Source organism: Astyanax mexicanus, chromosome 7 (assembly GCF_023375975.1).
Source record: "Astyanax mexicanus isolate ESR-SI-001 chromosome 7, AstMex3_surface, whole genome shotgun sequence".
Classification (NCBI taxonomy): domain Eukaryota; kingdom Metazoa; phylum Chordata; class Actinopteri; order Characiformes; family Acestrorhamphidae; genus Astyanax; species Astyanax mexicanus.
In genome coordinates, this window is record NC_064414.1 from 50,691,715 (window position 1) to 50,711,044 (window position 19,330).

Here is a 19,330-nt window from a genome sequence, read left to right on the forward strand (position 1 = left end):
ACGCACCTCACTTTCAGCAGAACATAACGCCCATCAGTGTAGATTTATTCCTAAACTCTGATGCTATTTGAACAGCACAGTGCATGGTGTGAAAATAGACTGTTGATGGGGTGTAAGATAGCAAAGAGCATCTTGATGCACCTGATGTTAGATCAAAAAACACTTCACACCTAGAAATACACAATCCCAAGAAATCCTATTAGAAATAGTTGGGAAAGTATGGAACATGTAAATAAAACAGAGCAAAGGTTCCTACATTTCCTTTAAAAAAAATGACTGCAGAAGATGACCTATCAAATTTTATGCTTAGTATGATAAACTTTTTTAGTATTTTATTTAATAATATGAATCTATTTCTGCATTTCAGGCCACCAAAACATTTTGAAAAATTGAATAATGAGGTACAAAAACTAAATATTGATGTAATGTTTTGAAGTAATTGTAGTCATGATTTGGAACAGTCTATGCTGCCTTCAGGAGAACATTATGTATATATATATATATATATATATATATATATATATATATATATATTCAAAAAGACAATGCAAAACCACATACTGAACAGCCACGGCTATGGAGAAAAGGAGGGTATGGGTACTAGACTGGGCTGCCTGCAGACTTTACCTGTCCCTAATCAAGAAGGTGTGGAGCATTTTCTATAGAAAAATCTGCTACTGACAACTGCGTACCTGTTTTACACACCACCTTAAGACAAAACAACACCTGAAACACTTCATCAGCTGGCATCCTCAGTGCCAAAACATCTTCTAAATGCTGTGAGAAGGAATGGTTGCAAAAGAAACATTGCAAAGTGGGAAATGCTATAACTCTTTTTATTTTTGTTTAATTTGTTGCAAGCCTGAAATGCAGGAATGGATGTACAGCTCCCGAAAAAAAAAAAGAGACCACTTAAAAATGATGAGTTTCTTTGATTTAACTAAATTGAAAACTTCTGGGATATAATCAAGAGGAAAAATGAATGATCACAAGCCATTAAACCAATGTGAACTGCTTGAATTTTTGCACCAGGAGTGAGTAGCATAAAGTTATCCAAAAGCAGTGTGTAAGACTGGTGGAGGAGAACATGGTGCCAAGATTCATGAAAACTGTGATTAAAAACCAGGGTTATTCCACCAAATATTGATTTCTGAACTCTTAAAACTTTATGAATATGAACTTTTTTCTTTGCAAATAAACGCTTTAAATGTCTTAATTTTTATTTGGAATTAATGGTAGTTTATAGAATAAAACAATAATGTTCATTTTACTCAAACATAAACCTATAAATAGCTAAATCAGAGAAACTGATTCAAAAACTGAAGTGGTCTCTCATTTGAAAAAGACATGAATATAAAATATATTAAAACATTTGGGTTTAAACTGTCTGGGAGAACCTTTTACAGTGATTATTTACTTCAATAAAGTCTCTTTTATTGCTTTTATTTCACAAAAAGAAATAAAATGCAGTTTTTACCCATGATATTTTCCCTTTAAAGAGTTATAACTAAATAATAACCCTGTAGTATAAGGGGTTAAGAGCTGCAGTGACCCTAAAACAGGCCTAAACAAGCGCAGCTGGAGGAACAGGGTGTGTAGCAGTACTTCAGGGTTAACCTCAGCATCAACAAGGGAGTAAAGAAAGTCAGCGTTTTATTTTTAAACGTTTTAAACGCTGCAGAAGGCTGGCCCTAATGGCTGCGGTGGGAAGCCAGTGTGTAATGTATTTCTCCCACTGTTACCAGGCACCCGAAGAGCTCGGCATATGCCACTGACTCATAACTTATGCTTCATCATTCGGCTCCAGATCATGAGGTTATCAGGGGTGGTCCCCCGAGCCCGGCTCCCAACCAAACACAGCTCCCGCCGGGACCGCCGCCTTCAAAACAGCCCAACCAACCAACCGCCCGCACGCCCGACACAACCAGGAACCAGCGCAAAGAGAGCCATCGAAAAAAATAAAATAACAACAAGGCCGAGAGAGAGAGCGTTTACATCCTGTGCCCTCCAAATGAAATCGAAACAGTCCAAAACTGAAAAAAAGGGAAAAAAAAAAAAGAAAAACCCGAGGCGCTCCCTCCAAATAGTCACGCTGACTCTGCAGAAATTTGATTAAATCAGGCAGCGAAACCTGACATAGTCCGAGCGGCCCGAGCACTGCGCTGCCAAAGTCACCCTCTCAGAGATGCCCAGCTGACATCCCAAAAACAGAAAACCAACACACTGAGCCTGAATGGACAAAAAACACACATACAGGGGTTGAACAATGAAACTGAAACACCTGTCGTAATTTTAGTGTGGGAGGTTTCATGGCTAAATTGGAGCAGCCTGGTGTCCAATCTTCATTAATTGCACATTATTGCACCAGTAAGAGCATGTGTGAGTGTGAAGGTTCAATTAGCAGGGTAAGAGCACAGTTTTACTCAAAATATTGCAAAGCACACAACATTATGTGTGACATACCAGAGTTCAAAAGAGGACAAATTGTTGGTGCACGTCTTGCTGGAGCATCTGTGACCAAGACAGCAAGTCTTTGTGATGTATCAAGAGCCACGGTATCCAGGGTAATGTCAGCATACCACCAAGAAGGACCAACCACATCCAACAGGATTAACTGTGGACGCTGTAAGAGGAAGCTGTCTGAAAGGGATGTTCGGGTGCTAACCCGGATTGTATCCAAAAAACAGAAAACCACGGCTGATCAAATCACGGCAGAATTCAATGTGCACCTCAACTCTCCTGTTTCCACCAGAACTGTCCGTCACCACAATAAATTATTGTGATCTAAAACCAGGTGTTTCAGTTTCATTGTCCAACCCCTGTATTACCCTACATACTGTAATGTAGAGCTGGGCGATATGGTAAAAATATTGTATAACACAATAGGGCCCGATCGTACACCCTGTGTAAGGCTTGTTGTAATGCTCTTTACTATCTTACACCCCATCAGATACTCTTGCCTAGTCTAGAGTTTAGGAATATATCAACGCCAATAAACGTGGTAGTCTGAAAGTGAGGTGTGTTCAGGTTAATTCCTAATGTTCCTACAGTATCTTTGCGCCACTGACTGATTTAAACCCTGACAACAGTCAATAGTCACCCATCTATAGAAATCTATTTTTCCAGGTATGTCACAGTACACCATTTTTACTGTCTCCCTTCCAAAAATACAGGACAAAAACAGCATTTTTTTCATCCTATGGAGAAGTGTGATTAATTGTGATTATTATGAGAATATTGAAGTGATTAATCTGATTAGTTTTAAATAGATCGACATCATCCAATTAAACTAGACTATTTTATAGAGCATATTGTCGATATGATTTGGCATTTTTCACTTTTTGCATGATCTTGTAGTTACAAATCTGGAACATATATATATATATATAAACCTATTGGTACCATGCCAGACATGCTAGAGGGTACAAAGCCACCCGAACTGTCAGCATTAAATCAACACTAGTGATAGTGTTTAATTAAACACCAACAGTGTTAATGTTAATAATCAAAATGAATGCAACAACAGTATTAATACAATAAAATATAAAGGGTTAATTTTCTAAAAAAAAACAAGATTTGTTTCTACTTTAAATACAAATACACAAATTATCAGATATTTTCTATTAACAGATATTCCTTCTGAAGCTGAGAACCACCCATTAGGCTCTTGTGTTTTTTTTTACAGAAAAGCTTTATTCGTTTACTTTCACGGTTCTGCCGGAGTAGCTTGTCTCTTCCATCTCTTTCTCTCTTTTTGTCTCTCTCTCTCTCTCTCTTTCTCTCTCTCTCTCTCTCTCTCCCTTTGCTAATGAGCTCTCTCGCCCATCATAATCGATAGTGCAGGGTAATTGTCTGCTTAACATTCTGACAACATCATGGCGTCTTAACTAGCCGTCTGCTCTCGGAGGCACGCTCGGCTCAGCGAGGGAGACGGCTCTCAGCAGCTCCGACACAATCCAGCGCGCTGATCTAATTCTGCCGCGCCCATCTAAACACACATTCAATTTGTTAGCTGCTTAGCTCGTCTCTGGCGGGGGAAGACGATTGGTGGGCCCTGAGAGCCAGTCAGTGTCGAGACGGCAGAATGTGATTAAAGCAGGAGTTTGACCATCATTTCCACGATTTTCCCTTCAGCTTAAACGTAGTCGATCGCTAGGACCTGCTCAGTGTGTGGTAGTTTTATATATAGGATAATGTAGCTAATAAGCAATGAAAGCTTACTCCTGAATAATTAGCATCATGCTACTTGCAGGCCTAAGTAATCACAAATCTGCATCAAATCACTTTAAATTGTTCGATAATCTTAAACCCACTTGTGTCTAAAAGTTCCAGCAGAGAAAATGGGAATGCAGGTGCTCCTCACAATGAGATAGACTGTATTCAATTTTACAAGACAGAGTAAACTTGTTTTAAATCATTCCCAGTGTTAAACAGTTGGTGCTTTTTCCATTCTTCCCCCAGCACTGCACAAAAATACATAAAAATGATAAAAGTAGCCTATTGGGAATATGCTTGCATAGTTTATTTAGGTTCATCTCAACTGTAATAAAAGTCTGTTTGACATATTAATGTTTTATGCAGCCTTATACACGCTGGCATTCAGTAGAACTGGTATAACTGGTATAACATGCTGGTTGACCAGCATGTACAGTACCACTCAAAAGTTTGGACACACCTCTTCTCATTCATTGTTTTTCTTTATTTCTTTTTTTAACGTACTTTCTACATTGTAGATTAAAATTAAATACTTTAAAACAATTAAGGGATACAAACAGAAGTGTAGTATAGTGTAGTAAACAGTAAAAATATCCTATTTGACTAAAACTCAACTGAGATTGGGAATGTGGTAGGAGCTGGAGCTTCACAGCGTGAAGGAAAAGCAGAAACTATTGTTCAGCACCTCCAGAAACTCCTTCCTTCAAGACGCTGAGAAAACTATTCCAGGTGACTCTCCCTCATGAAGACACTGAGATTAAAATTAAAACCAAGAGTGTGCAGATCTGTCCGAAAAAGATAAATGTGCTAAACTTAAATATAAAACTACGATAATTCTGGCTTTTTTTTGTGCATGTGTCCTTGTATAGCTTTAATAGAGTCTTCAATATTAAATTTACCATGTAAAAAAAATTATAAATTGAATGAGAAGAGCTGGGTCCAAACTTTTGTCTGGTGCTGTATATTATATGACCAGCTTTTCAACAACTTTGATCATAAAGGAGCAGCCTACACCATTTAGAACCAGATACCAGCAAAATCTGTCCTTGATCTATGTATATATATATTTTTTAGCAGGGCTATATGAGGATAACTGCGTGAATCTGATTTGTTGACAAACCCTGCCTTTAAAAGAAGCCCGGCTGCATTCTGTCAGTCACCAGCCCGGTTCTAAACACATCTGAAAGCATCCTGCCGCCAGAGAATAAAAGTCAGGCATGAAAAAATAATAAAATAAACTTTTGACAAGGTGACTCCTCCTGCGGATGGGGTAAGTGGGTCAGTGTCCGCGGTTATGAAACAGGCGACCTGTTTAAGTGCCTGATGCCCGGAGTGTTTTTGGATGGTGGCTGTGTACAGTAGAGCTACAGCGGGACTCAGAGAGAGAGAGAGAGAGAGAGAGAGAGCAGCATCACGCACTGTGTTCAGGTAGAGCTAATCGCTCTCCATTAGACCAACAGTGAATGATGAGGTGAAGCACTGCAGCAGAACAGCATTGGAATTATTGGAGTAATGCCTCGGTCTTCAGGCATGTGGGTCGGGATTTGCTGCTTCAAGGGTTCTCCTTAGGGGTCGGGCGATATAACGATAATACCATGTACCACAAAATGATGTCACCCCCACCCAAAGCAAAGATTTTGGTCTCAGTCCAGTCCTAATGTCACACCTGGCACTGTAAGCGCTCCTGTCTCTCCCACTATCAGCCTCCGGAGCCTCCAGACTCCATTGCCCAGGATGCACCTTACACTGAAACTACACTGACTCATGATCACATGACACATCACATGCTTCTACCAGGAAGTTGGTCTCCAGAATACTACATGGCCTATAAAGGGGACTCATTTTGCACCTGTGCTCGGCCAAGTATTGATGTTTTTTCCTCATACAACCCGTTTCATTTGCCTTTTTTTTGTTTCTCTCTTTTTTGACCTTGTTTTGTTCACCGCCTCTGATTTTTGCCTGCCCTTTGATATTGCCTGCCTGTGTTTGACCTCTAGACTGTTTTCTAGTCTGGTATGTTATATCCCTTCTACTGTTGTTTGCCCCTGTTGATATATTTTTGTCTGACTACCCCTTTGTCTGCACCTTTATTTAATAAAGTCACGTTTTATCTGCATCAGTGCTGACCCAGCTATCAAATATTCTTCTTTTTAATTGAGCTTAACTGCTGATAAAGCACAGTTTAATCTGATAAATTCGCCAGATAATTTAACACAGCTGTGAACAAACGCTTTCTCTGCTGCTCCATGCTGTTTACACATGCAGTAATGTGCAGTGTTCACTGCTTGTTGATGAAACACTCCGTTTACTATGCGGTCCCATTGAAAATACCGTGTTTGAAAGTGATTTCTAATTCACAAATCCTTACAACCAAGCTGAGATGTTTACAATAAAGTAAAAAAAAAAAAAAAAACTCATGCATTCTTTATTTCAGCGCATACATTGGCTTTATCTCCCCTCAAACATACAAGTATATACTAGTATTTAAATGAACACCACTCATTTTAATTTTTTTACATTATTTTTTTTACACTTAAATATCCACTGTAAAAACGTACATCTTAAGAAGAAAAAGTATGATTAATCGCAGTTTAATCTGTTTTTTTTTATATAATTGACACCAAAACTAATGTCTTCACTACTTTCAATTAATAATTAGTTGAGACATTATATAATAAGTACTGTTAATTACTGTGCCCTTATTGCAGCTCCACTGTATATAGTATTAGCAAAACTATAAAAACTGTTTCCAGCTCCCCACAGCCTCATACAGAATGAGACCACAGTATGAGATTGAGTTGAGCATGGACTCAATGGGCTCAACTCAATAGACGATATTCTACACACTGTTTCAGCATCTCGAATGTGATCACAAGATTAATTTCTCTGAATGTATTGAAAAGTTATTTGCTCTGTGTCAAGATTAATGGACCTAAACAAATGATCAACATTATAAACATTATAAATAACAGTGAATATGAAAAGAAAATCTCATTACAGCGTAAATCCCCAGGCTAACAGCCTCTAAGACTTCATACTCAGTGTTTACAAGGAAAACAATGAGCTTATTCACAGGAAAAAAATGAGATATTCTTAAAGGAATTTCACCAAAATATCTGCATAATTGAGTGTCTGAGATGTAAACAGAGTCAGTCAGAGTGGGCCTGGTGTAAAACTGTTCATTTTAGAGAAACTTTAACTCTGAGAGTCTCTGATATCTATCTTTACTGTGACGGTTTTGGGAATTAGGGGTTGCCATGTCTACAGCACAAATATAGCCACTTTATTTACCATCCAAACCCACCAGAGAACCTGAATGTAACTTTAGTTTATTATGAGAAAAAAGACATGTACTAATTCTCTTAATTAATCATGGGTGTGGTTAATTTTGGGCGTAACATGAAAGAAACCAATCAGCGCATCATTTGCTATTCCCTATAACAACCAGTTGAGCTCTGATTTTGGCGGATTGCTATTTTAAGGGCGCAGCTAGCTGGACGTTTTCAACACTTCTCAGCAGAGAATGTTTGCATAGCTGCCAACAGGTATGCGCTATAGGTTTATGCACTGTTGCGTGCCCATGTGTGCAAAAAAATAAGAGACTTAATACATAATAAGTATATTTTTTCTTGATTTTACCAAGTTGAAAACCTCTGGAATATAATCAAGAGGAAGATGGATGATCACAAGCCATCAAATTAAACTGAACTGCTCCAATTTTTGCACCAGGAGTAAAGCAGCATAAAGCTATCCAAAAGCAGTGTGTAAGACTGGTGGAGGAGAACATGATGCCAAGATGCATGAAAACTGTGATCATAAACCAGGGTTATTCCACCAAATATTGATTTTTGAACTATTAAAACTTTGAGGACTGAAAGCTCTGCAACTTTTTTGTTATTTCAGACATTTCTTATTTTCTGCAAATAAATAAATGCTCTAAATGACAATATTTTTATTTGGATTTGGGAGAAATGTTGTCTGTAGTTTAGAATAAAACAACAATGTTCATTTAACTCAAACATATATCTATAAATAGTAAAATCAGAAAAAACTGATTCAGAAACTGTATGAACGTCTGACTGTTGTGAATGAATGTCTGTTTAGGTTGTGTTTAGTCCGTGGTGCACCCGTGAAGTTACTTAAATTTACATGAAATTAAATTTACTTAAAAAAAACAAATGCAGAAAGTTGCAAAAGTTTTTAAGTAATTTTTTTACGCAGCATTTTTTTTTCAGTGTAGACAGTTGTCTGGTGATTCATGACGCACTTTGCGGAGAGTGTAAGACAATAAGGCATAAGGTTTTTTATTGTAACAATAACAGAGCAGAAGTGTAGAAGAATATTCAGTAGTATTCAGAACATAAACGCATTAAAAAAAAGCCTGACGGAAGTGCGGACGCGTTCAGATACAGAGCAGATGTTGAAGCCGAGTGTGGAAGCGGCTGCATGGGGGACTGTATTAGACACGGCAGCGCGAGGCGAGGCATTCTCAGCATTGTTTGCATTCTGCATACTTTACTGCTGCTGTTTAAGGAGTGCGGTGTCAGCGGAGATGAGCGGAAACTCGCAGCCGGTGCACGGGGGGATGCTGCAGAGTGAGGGGTGGGCTGCAAAAGCAAAGCAAAACGAGCGAACTACAAGATCACCCCGCTTGTACGCGCCGAGTCGGAGTTGTTGGGTGCCAATCTTCGGGGCTGAACTTATTTCCTTGACTGTTTGTGGAGTTCTTGGCCTGCTTTCCCAATCCCCTCGCAGAGTTAGCTGATCAAAGCAGCGCAGCCCTCCCATCTCCTGATGATGTTTGCGCTGCCGTGCTTTCGGAAAACAACATGCCATTCAGTCAAACTCAACACAGCGCTCAAGGAATTCCACTGAAGAGCAAGCGGGAGCGATGTTTAAAGACGCAGTTTGGTGAGAAATCAAATTTGCCGTTTCCCCCGTTACCCCGAACTGAGCTCAACAGCGAGACGTGAGTTGTATAGAAAGTTTCCTGCTTCAGTTTTGAGCTACGGGGCTAAGCAGAACCAGCAATGAGCATTCACAGCTAAGTATTATAGCTCATCCATCTTCCTACCCTTCTTCTTCTTAGCCAGGGGGGTCACACTGGGTCAAGAGTCTACTTAGAATCACTGAAGACAAAGAATACAGGAATACAGGAACAAAAACTGGACAGAGCACCAGTTCACAGCAAGGTAGCAGGTTCTACTTTATAATATATAATAAGTGACCCTAGTAACTGTGTAGTTACACATTAATAATGCATGTAATAACTGTGTAATAATGGGTCAAATATGCATTGTTACAGATTAATTACAGTTACTTGAAATATACACTGCCTGGCAAAAAAAAAAATGCATTAAGTTGCATTAATTTTTCACCAAGATCTTGCAGCAGCATTGATGATGGTAGAGTCTGACCAACCGCTGCTCAAAGCAGCTCTTCTCCATCCAGCACATCCCAAAGATTCTCAATGAGGTTAAGGTCTGGACTCTGTGGTGAACTCTCTCTCAATCCATGTGTGAAAATGATAAATGATGATCTCATTCTCCCTGAACCCTGAACTCTTTCACAATTCCAGCCCCATGAATCCTGACTTTATCATCTTAAAATCTGTCCGTGTGTCTTATCAGGGAAGAAAAAATAAATCCATTGATGGAATAAGCTGGTCTATATTCAGTATATTCAGGTAGAGTCAGCTGACCTCATTCTTTCAGCACATACTGTTGCTGAATCTAAACCTGCAGACCAACTGCAGCATCAATCAACCCCACATCATTTACTTACTTAAATCCTGGTAAAGACATTTATATATATATATATATATATTTTTTTTTGGCCAGGCAGTGTACATACATTTGTGTATTAATGTTATTATTTGACAGAACAGAATATTTGTAATGATTTTTAGTTAAAATCATTTAACAGTCACAGCCTTAATTACATACCAAACAAGCGGTATTAAACAGATACAAAACTTATTTCACACGAAAAAACATACACTATATGAAAAACTCTTTTACACACGTTTTAATTGACATGGACCTGTATGCAATTACATGTCTGAAAGTAGCAGATTCTACACACCAATTTTTTTTTACTATATTTGTACTAGGGATGAAAAATATGGCCCTAAAATAGATATTTCAAGGTATTTTATATTTGTGTCCATATGACAAAAAATATGAATATATATAAGATTGAATCATATTAATGAATCATTAATCATAACGATAATGTATCATATTATACGTCCCTTTTCTAATTTTCCTCACATTACCACAAAATGAACATTAAATGTTATTTGTCACTATTATTGCATGCGATATGATATGGCACACCTCTAACTGACATTTTTACCAGATTATAACAGAAATCAATGAGCCAATATGTCATGATACTAATTATGCTCTTCATATATCCAGTACTGAAGTATAATAAGTGATACTATACAGATATAATCTGCCTCTAGTAGATATTTAATGGGAAATGAGAAGAGTTGTACTCTGATATGATGCATAAGGCCTTAAAATAAATTCACATATTTAGCTTTACCGATTATCCCACTCACTCAGCTGCTTAGCTGCCCTCCCCCATCACTAGTGATGCCACAACACAAGGAGGGTAAAGACTAGCACATGCCTCCTCCAATACATGTGAAGTCAGCCACCACCTTTTGTCAATCTGCTGCTGATGTAGCATTAGCAAGTAGCATCACAGTGCACTCGGAGGAAAGCGCTGTGACTCGGTTCTGATACATCAGCTCATAGACGCAGCCTTGTGCTAATCCACATCACCCTGTGGAGTAATGAGGGGAAAGAGGGGAAAGAGCGCCATCTACTGTATCCACCCAGAGAGAGCAAGACCAATTATGCTCTCTCGGACTCTGGTTGGTGAGGGCAAGCTGCATGACCAGGATTCAAACCAGTGGACCACTGGACTACTCAGAGCCCTCAGTATATTTTTGTGATAATGTTATTTCATAATAACACACATCTTACCTATCTTACTCCATTGGGCATCAGGCGAATCCACCGCCAATTCGATTTTTGTGGCCGACCTGCTTCTTTAAGGCAGAAGGAAAGATAAGCACCCTCCATTAAAGTGAAGGAGGGGAGTTCTGCTGTATTGTAGCACTTGGGACGACGTTCAAGTGGGCCAACTATTACGCCACGGCCGAGCGAGAGAGGTGGGAGAACCCTGCACTAATCAGGGAAAATGGCTCCCAGTTCAGCTGTAGAGAGAAGCACTCTCGAGCGAGAAAGAGAGCGAGAGAGGGCCGGCCACTCGTCCGCTCAGCGCCGGCCTCTCCAGTCTGGAGTATTTATATAACATCTACCTTGGAATGCAGGGGAAGCTAAAGGTAGATTAGGTAAAACAAACAGCGGAGAGGACAAAACGGCTTACATAACCGCAGGGAGACAGTCTAAACGCTACCACTGCACCCACTCAGCGCCCCACACCGAGCGGCGCGCAGTAGGGAATTGTGGGTAAACCCTGCGGAGAACTGCGGGACTTGTGCCCCAGGTTAGCGAGGCTAACACTCCTAGCCACAGGGTCAGCTCAAGCAAAGCTAATGGCAGTTACTGTATGTGAATTTGTAATTTGGACAATATTAAGAAAATGAATATATCTTGTGAATATATCTACACCGATGGGCTTGGTTGTCTCTGGAAGTATTGGCGTATTGCTATCTTGGCAACAGAAAACACAGGTGCTCCACTGACCGAATACAACATAGACAGACGTAAACACTCAGACGTTCACTGCTAACTTGGCAGTGAATGCATGATCGTGCAGGTCAGTTTTCTCTGCTAAAAAGCATTGGACACATCCAGGTTGCTGCATTGTTAAAATAGCAATCCGCCAAAGTCAGAGCACACCTGGCTCTTAAACAGAAAATCAAGTAAAACTCTGATTGGTTTATTGCATGTTACGCTCAAAACATACCCATGATTCATTAAGAGAATTAGAGCATGCCTTTTGCACATTTCAAGCTGTGCAAGGTGTACTTTTCCTGTGGTTTTGATAGCAAAGACACACTGACACACACTAAGTCAAGCTGCAAGCTGCACGATGCACTGTTGACGGTTCGCCTACAGATTGCTAAAATAGTGCCCTATATGTTTTTAATCAGATTCCCTGTGTTTCTTTTTTTTGCTGTCCAGACAATTAACAATCAAACACAGACAGGCTTCTGCAACATACCATCTAACTTAGAAATTAGAATTTCTATTAATTACCTTTATAAATAATGTTTAAAAAGGCAATTTCTTCAGATGTTTGTGTTTACTGCTCTGAAATTCCCACAGGTGCCTAAAACGTTTGCACAATACTGTATGGGAATTTGAGCTTTATAAGAACAGTATTGTGCAAAAGTTTTAGGCACCTGTGGGAATTTCAATAAAGAATAAATGTCTTATCTGTGAAGTAAATTTATGTTTATTAACTCAGTAAAACACTGAGCATTACAATAAATAGAAACACAAGCAATTTTACAAAAAGCAGTTACAGCTTTTACAGCCCTGTTTTCCTTAAAACAGCATCTCCTAATCTCTCCTCCTCATCTGAGTTTAATAGAGTTATTATTTCTAGTTCTCTTCATATTAATCAACACCTGCTTTGGTAAATTACTGGTAAATGTGGTAAATCAGGTGAGCTGCTGACGGAACTGAACATATCTTTATACACATGCTGACTGAGGAGCATCCAGGAGAAATCTGGAATCTCTACACTTTGTTCTTCAGCTTGGCTCACAGGATATAACATCATACTTAGCTAAAAATGAGATTTCTTAGTTGCGTTTTACTGTATCAATGTTTATTTGCATCTGCTTAAATCATATGTGGTGCTTTTTTTTCACTCATATTGCTGAGATAAATAGATTAGGGTAATTTGCTTTGGTGTCTAAAATTTTTGCACAGTACTGTATGTTTAAATGCCGTTCATAAACTCTATTTATTTTTTTTTTATTTAGCTATACTCTTCAACACCCACAGTGTTACAGCACTGCCGCAGTAGCAGACCATAGCAGGGCAGCAGCCTCAGGTCAGCGGACTCCGGCTCTCTGGCCGTGTGAATTATAAACCTGTGTTTTACATGCGAAAGTGCCTTTAAATCAATTATGAAACAGGTTTGAATGTGCAATAAGATCTAGAACCGGGTCCCGCTCCACTCAGATAGGCTCTTATAGGCAGCCTGTAGGCGCTCGGCCTCAGTCAATTGCTATGCAGTTTGTAAAGCTGTTGAAAACTGAGAGCTCTCATGGATTTGTATGGAGGAAGCGGTAACACAGAGCCTGTGTGTTATACATTGATGTAGTGTGTAAGGTCAGCTGACCCAGGCCTCCTCGTCCCTCCAGAGACAGCTCTGTTCATATGCATTAAAGCATGCTTGTGTAATATGCTAATGCATCAGAGACAGGAGACGGGGTAAGCATAACTGCTCAATTTCATTCCTCTCGAACATTTCTGTGAGAGAAGTGTTCGAGAGGCGCCAAACCCAGACTCCTACACATGGTTGACTGAAGTTCTGACATTGAGGGCCCTATCGTACACCCTGCGCAAGGAGCGTCGCAATGCTCTTTGCTATCTTACACCCCCCGTCAACAGTCTATGTTCATACCCTGGGCCTGCGCTGTTAAAATAGCGTCTATACAGTTAATGAATAAATCTACACTCATTGGTGTGGTGATCTGGAAGTGAGGTGTGTTCAGCTAAATTTCTGGCGTGTTTCTATATGTTTTAGTTCTATATGTTTCCACTGACTGATTAAAATCCTGACAAAAGTCAATCATCAGAGTCCATTCCTTTAGGTGTTCCCATTGCCTGTACACCCTCACTCATTACACACACACACAGGTGCTACCTTCTGAAAAGTGTATCAGAACCAGATGTAAATGCCTGAAAAAAAGCTTAAATAGTAGCTGTCCAATGAAAAACAAGTATCTTCAAAAACAGCAACTTTACAGGAGAGATAAAAGAGAGAAAAAGAGGAGAGAAAAAACCTTCTAAACTTTCAATGGAAGTCAGCTTCGTAGAATGCACGCAGAATACACCGTACAGCCTATAGGAGACTCTCTCTCTCTTTCTCTCTCTCTCTCTCTCTCTCTCTCTCTTTCTCTCTCTCTCTCTCTCTCTCTCTCTATCTATCTCTCAATATCTTTACAAAAAATATACATTTGTAGTTTAATCAGTTAAAGTAATGCTGTGGTTTTTGTTCCTAATAAAGCGCCACAATCAGGCTCACTGTTTGTTTCTTCCAACAAGATCTAAAAGATGAATCCTCTCATGACGACAGTAGGAGGGAAACCTGGTTTCAGCATTTAATAAAAGAGCTCGAGCCCTGTTACAAAATTCCATTCTAAAAAACACAAAACATGATTAGAATGAAGATTCATTGTCATTATTATATTAAGTTAATAAAGGTGAGGCTGTACAGAATGCCGATTACATACCGAAACTTAGCAAAAACGCACCAAACCATGGGGTTTATACCGAGGTGTGAACTGAACCTTGAATTTTCTGTTCCGTTACACCCCTATCTACTATCTACCCTGCAAAAAACTAAATCTTAGCAAGTGAAATGTTCTAAATTTAAGGCAATAAATCTTATTTTCTTCTCTGATAAGACTTTTTGTCTTACTAAGCATTGTGTAAGTGTTAGATTATGTTGCTTATTTTAGGGTTACTTATCTTAATCATTCTTACTTAGAATTTGTACCTTATTTTAAGTGATTTGAACTCAAAATAAGCACAATCAAGCAGCAATCAAGTTATTCTGATTCTTGTGTCCAAAAACAGTGACTTTTCTGCTTGATTTAGGTGTTACTTCACTCATTTTGAGACTTTGCCATTGCTTTTTGTAAGAAATCTTACTAAGAAAATTTCGCTTACTCCACTGGCAGATTTTTTTGCTTCACAAACATATATTTGTTTTAATTAGCATATATTTTGTCTAGTTTTTGCCAATGGATTTTTTGCAGTTTATCTATGCATGTATGTTATCGGCCTCGCCGTCCTGATATTTTTGGAGGGCACTGTATGTTACATCAGGATTTTAACCCTAAAATATTAACAGTTATGTTCCTGCTCTTTATTTCTGTAAGAAAAAAAACATGAGCGTGCTGCATAATTAATATTAGATTCTGTACTCAGTAGAGCAGTATTAATATTAACTCTGTTTGGGTCTTTATGGGTTAACGCAAAAAAAAGAACTGAGATTATTTTGTTTCCAAACATCCAAAACTTTGTGCTGATACTTTCATTTGCGAAGCCTACTTTCATTGATCTTTATTCTGCTTCTCTTTCCTCCACTTGGTGCCCACAGACTGCTCCTGGACCTGCCGTTTCTGCTCTCCTCCTGCAGGCGCGGTGCGAGCGAGTGAGCGGTGTTTAGAGTGGGGGAGGAGGCGGAGAGGTATGCAGGGCCCGCAGGTATACAGCAGCGTCCAACTGAAGAAACGACAGCCTTCACTCTATCAGCCTCACACATCTCCCCCCGCCTCGTCCCCCAACGCTGCACTCATCCGCACGCAGAGTTCACAGAAAGAGAAAGCAGATAGACAGGTCTCTCAGCAGAGCCCGGTGCTGCCCGGCCCGCGCCTGGCCTCACCAGCGTTCCTGTCAACAGCCCGCGAGCACGGCTAAAAGTATCACTGCTGGAAGTGTGTCAGAGCTCTGACTGACGGAGCCGAGCGGCGCGGAGCCGAGAGATCTGACGCCAGGTTATGAATTTATCCTACACTCTACAGCCCCTACAGTTAAACACTGCTGTACTGACAGATCCTCTCCACAGAGCCACCGCCTCACGCTTCATTACTAACAGCCAGAACCTGCAGGATTACATAATATAAGCAATGCAGCACTAGAGTGGGAGGAGCTACACATTAACTAGTGTTGGTTTCACAGTTCCCTGCTCACTGGGCCCTATTTTAGTGATCTATTTTAGCGAAACACGCAAAAGGCATGTACTAATTCTCTGAATTAATCATGGGTGTGATTAGGTTTGGGACGTAATGAGGCTTTAAGAGGCAGGTGAGCTCTGACTTTGGCGCGTTTGTATCTTAACAGCACAGCTTCTCAGCAGAGGATACTGACCTGTGCATTTACACTGTGAAGATACACCAGCAGCTCATTTAAGGGAACAGCAATGTTATTTTATTCTTTATTCTGTCTGTTGTTGAGTTAAAAGAGTTAAAACTAAAACTGATGATTGACTGTTGTCAGGGTTTTAATCAGTCAGTGGAGCTCCTGTGTTTTCCATCACCAAAATATATAGAAACACACCAGAAATTTACCTGAAACACCTCACTTTCAAACCACCACACCCATCAGTGTAGATATATTCCTAAATTCTGAAGCCACATGTACAAGGCGTGAAAATAGACTGTTTTTAGGGGTGTAAGATAGCAAAGGGCATCTGCTTTTTAATTTTCTTTTATTTTTTTACAATTTTTTTCATTTTTTTTTCACTGTATTTTGTATAAATAAATGCTCCATATAAATGCACTTTTCTAAATTAACTTTCATTAAAGGTAATTGGCTTCCTCTTTTTCTGTATTTTCTGTATTTTCTTGGTGTTTTTAAAAAAAAAAAAACACCAATGTTGGTTGCCATGTTGGTTCTGCTCATTATCTCTTATTGTTCATATCAGTTATGACCCAATTCTCATGCTAAAAATGTGTCTAATTTTGGACACATTTCCTATTTCACAAATACAGTCTTTTTTCTACATAGTAAATGGATACTGAAGTGATCCAGACTGTGAAGGAACACATAAGGAATCATGTAGTAACTTAAAAGTTTAAAACAAACCAAAATACTCTGTGAAGAAGCATTTAGATGCTCTTATCTGGCTAGCTGTTAACTTGTGGTTTCTAAGGTTGGTAACTCCTGTACAACAGAGGCAACTCTTGCTCTTGGTCCTGATGAGTGCCACTTTAATCATCATGTTCTTGAAATTCTTATTTATGGAATGATAGGATTGACCTGCATTTATTTTATTTACCTAGTTGATTAGCCATAACCTGGATTAGATCATTACTTAAATATTCACTATTCACTGTATACCTGTAACTCTACCTCTTCACTACTTTACTTTAACTGATGCTCTCAAACACTTTATTAAGAGGCAAGAAATTCAAGTAATTAACTCTTGATGAGTTCAGCACAGCTGTTAACTGAAAGCCTGAATTGCAGGTGACTCTACCTCATAAAGCTGACTGAGAAAATCCAGCAGAGATGTGCTGAACTGTCTGATCTAAGCAAGAGGTGCTACTTTTTGAAGAATGTAAAATATAAAACATATTCTGGTTTGTTTAACACGTTTTTGTTTATTCAATTATTCCATACATTTTTCTTCATAGTTTGGATGACTTTATTAAATCAAAGTATAATTTGTAATACGTTACTGCTTTAATTTAATGTAGTATATCTTTAAGTTAATCAGTGTAGTTTGGATATAAATTATTCATTGGTGAAACTGAGTGACCTTCACTATTAGTCTGTGATTTTATTTGATTGAATTTAGCGCTCTCAGAACTTCTATTTCTTCTATCAGGTCGATTTTGTTCGGCGAGGTTAATTAATAAGAATTATGTCTTCTCTGCACTTGTGGCACCGACAGCACGATCCAGCCTCTACTGGAGGAGCCGACAGCACACCACAAGACCTCGTCTGACCCAGAGTTCACCGTCAGGGCGAGGCCTGTGATTGGTTATCGCATATTGTTGCTGTCACAAGAATTTTCATGTCAGACGAGCTGGATTATTTTTCCCCACATAAACTGAGAGCTGTCTGCAGGGTTTTCTGCAGCTCAGGAAGATGAAACTCGCAGCCGTGAATACCTCAGCAGCCACTGTGCACATAATTAGGCCATCAGGACTCGAGCAGATCTGAGTTGAGTTGAGTTGAGTTGAGTTGAGTGGAGGAGCAGTCTCAGTGCTGCACTGTTTGTGTGTTTACTGATGACAGTAATGTTGTCAAACAACAGTGATAGTGATCTCTGTAATTCATTTTCCACTAGAAGTCTGTGGTGTTAGTTTACATATGTGTTAATAAGCTGCGTGTATAAACAACACCTATAAATCTGCACGCTAACTCTACAGCACACCTTCACAATCAACCTGTCTGTCTGTCTGTCTGTCTGTCTATCTATCCATCCATCCATCCATTTATCCATCCATCAAGCCATCTGCCTCTCTCTCTATCCCTCAATCTTTGACTGTCTGTCTATTAATCCATTTATCTATCTATCTCTCTATCCATCCATCCATCCATCCATCTATTGGACCTGTCTGTCTGTCTGTCTAATAAAGTACCCACCTATCTATCTATCTGTCTGTCTGTCTGTCTGTATTTTCTCTATTTCACTCTTGCTCTACCTCTCTGTCTGTCTTTCTTCCAGCCTGTCTGTCTGTCTATCTACCTTCTCATTATCTCTCTCTTGCTCTATCTTTCTGTCTGTCTCTCTGTCTGTCTGTCTGTCTGTCTATCCATCCATCCATCCATCCATGCGTCTGTCTGTCTGTCTGTCTATCTGACTCTCTCTCTATCTCTTAATCTTTGACTATCTATCTATCTATCTATCTATCTATCTATCTATCTATCTATCTATCTATCTATCTATCTATCTATCTATCTATCTATCTATCTATCTATTGGACCTTCTGTCTATCTGTCTGTCTAATAAAGGATCCACCTGTATGTCTGTCTATCTTTCTTCTAGCATGTCCATCTTTCTGCCTCTATCTATCTCTCTCTCTCTCGCTCTATCTTTCTGTGTGTCTCTTTTTCTCTCTTTATCTTTCTCTTGCTCAATTTTTTCTGTCTGTCTGTCTCTTTTCCAGTCTATCTATCTATCTATCTATCTGTCGGTCTGTCTGTCTGTCTGTCTGTGTGCATAATAAAGTACCCATCTGTCTGCCTATCTGCTCTCTCTATCTCTCTTGCTCTATCTTTTTGTCTTTCTCTCCTCCAGCCTGTCTGTCTGTCCGTCTATCTGCCTTCTCTCTGTCTCTTTCTTGCTCTATGTTTCTTTCTTTCTTTCTTTCTTTCTTTCTTTCTTTCTTTCTTTCTTTCTTTCTTTCTACCCAGGTCCTTTCTCTCTATCCATCTAA

At 39.3% G+C, this 19,330-nt stretch overlaps 1 protein-coding gene across 1 annotated transcript in view; it reads right to left on the reverse strand.

Annotated features, from left to right (window-relative positions):
• The window catches only part of nr3c2 (nuclear receptor subfamily 3, group C, member 2), a 194,108-nt gene that overhangs the window by 69,896 nt on the left and 104,882 nt on the right, over positions 1–19,330 (reverse strand). The gene's annotated exons all lie outside the window — the stretch shown is intronic.